Here is a 1,359-nt window from a genome sequence, read left to right on the forward strand (position 1 = left end):
TAGCTGATTCAATATGGCTGCACTGCACTCCTCGGTCAATTTCACCATCTCTACGCTAGGCAACAGCTTCTTTTTGTTGAGTATATGTTTTAAATATTTGGCATATGTGGGGACCTACATAGCGTCAATTAACGGTATATGTATATATAATTTTTGAATTACCTCGATAAATTTCTTGAATTGTTCATCCTCCATTGCCCTTCCGTTGCGCTCTAGAAATGGCAATACCTCCATGTCATAGAATTCATGGGGGACTGTCCTACCTTTTCTTGGAGCTTAACGGGGGCTTCTTCTTCAGCTGGGACTTCGATTACTACTTTCTTCTTCGTCGCTTAAGGATATGGTGGATCACGAGTGGTTTTTCCACCTCTTGTGGTTATAGCATTAACTTTTTCATTATGTGGAATTTTTGAAATCAAAGTAGCTAATTGATTTTCTAGCTTTTCATTAAAGTTAAGCTGGTTTCCTAAAGCTAGAGAAAATTCATCAAGTCTAGCATGAATATCTCCTAGACCCTATCATGGTCAAGCAATTTAGCATGAATTTGTTCATTGATTTTGGTTTGACTAAAAACAAGATCTCTAAGAGACAAATAATCGAAAGGATGAGTGGGTGAATTACTTTGATTAACTCGCAGATTCCATCTCTGGTAAGGCTGATGTGGAGGTGGTCTGTATCCACCATCATTGAGAAGGGATTTAAGGTCTCTATTGGGGCAGGCATCACTAGTGTGATTCATGCCTCCGCATTTTTCACACGACAGGCTTACCTGTGGCTGCTTGGTTGCAAAATATTCTAGCGCAGCACGATCTCTTTTCCAATTTGCTCTTTTTTCTAACTTATTCAAAAGATATTCCATAGATAAAGAATTAACTTCATAAGTATGGGATGTACCTTTGAGATGTTCATCGGTCCATCCTTGGTTTTCTACCATCTTCTCGATCAACTCCTTTGCTTGCCCTACCTTTAGGGAGAAGAATGCTCCTCCAGCGGCAGCATCAAGGTGTTGACAGGACTCCATTGAAAGTCTATGATAGAAATTTTGGATGAGCAGCCAGTCCTCCATTCCATGGTGAGGGTATGCTTAGACGTACTCTTGGAGTCGCTCCCATGCCTCCGAAACAAATTCTCGGGCTTGCTGTTTAAAGTTAGAAATTTTGCTACGAACAAGATTTCTTTTTTCGACGGGGAAGAACTTGACGAGTAAGTCATTAGAACACTTCTCCCAAGTATTTAAGGTTCCTGCGTTGGAATAAAACCAATGCTTCGCTTTTTCAAGCGATGAAAAGGGAAAAAGTTAGAGTCGAATGGCGTCTTGTGAGACTCCTCTAATTGAGATTGTGTTGCAAATCTCCCAAA

The 1,359-nt window shown here is 40.3% G+C and overlaps 1 non-coding gene across 1 annotated transcript; it reads left to right on the forward strand.

Moving 5' to 3' along the window:
• Positions 1–1,064: 1,064 nt before the first annotated feature.
• On the forward strand, positions 1,065–1,168 carry LOC136490293 (small nucleolar RNA R71). The gene has a single exon (XR_010767584.1). It is a non-coding gene; the product is annotated as a small nucleolar RNA R71 (small nucleolar RNA).
• Positions 1,169–1,359: the final 191 nt, after the last annotated feature.

Source organism: Miscanthus floridulus, chromosome 10 (assembly GCF_019320115.1).
Source record: "Miscanthus floridulus cultivar M001 chromosome 10, ASM1932011v1, whole genome shotgun sequence".
NCBI classification, from domain to species: domain Eukaryota; kingdom Viridiplantae; phylum Streptophyta; class Magnoliopsida; order Poales; family Poaceae; genus Miscanthus; species Miscanthus floridulus.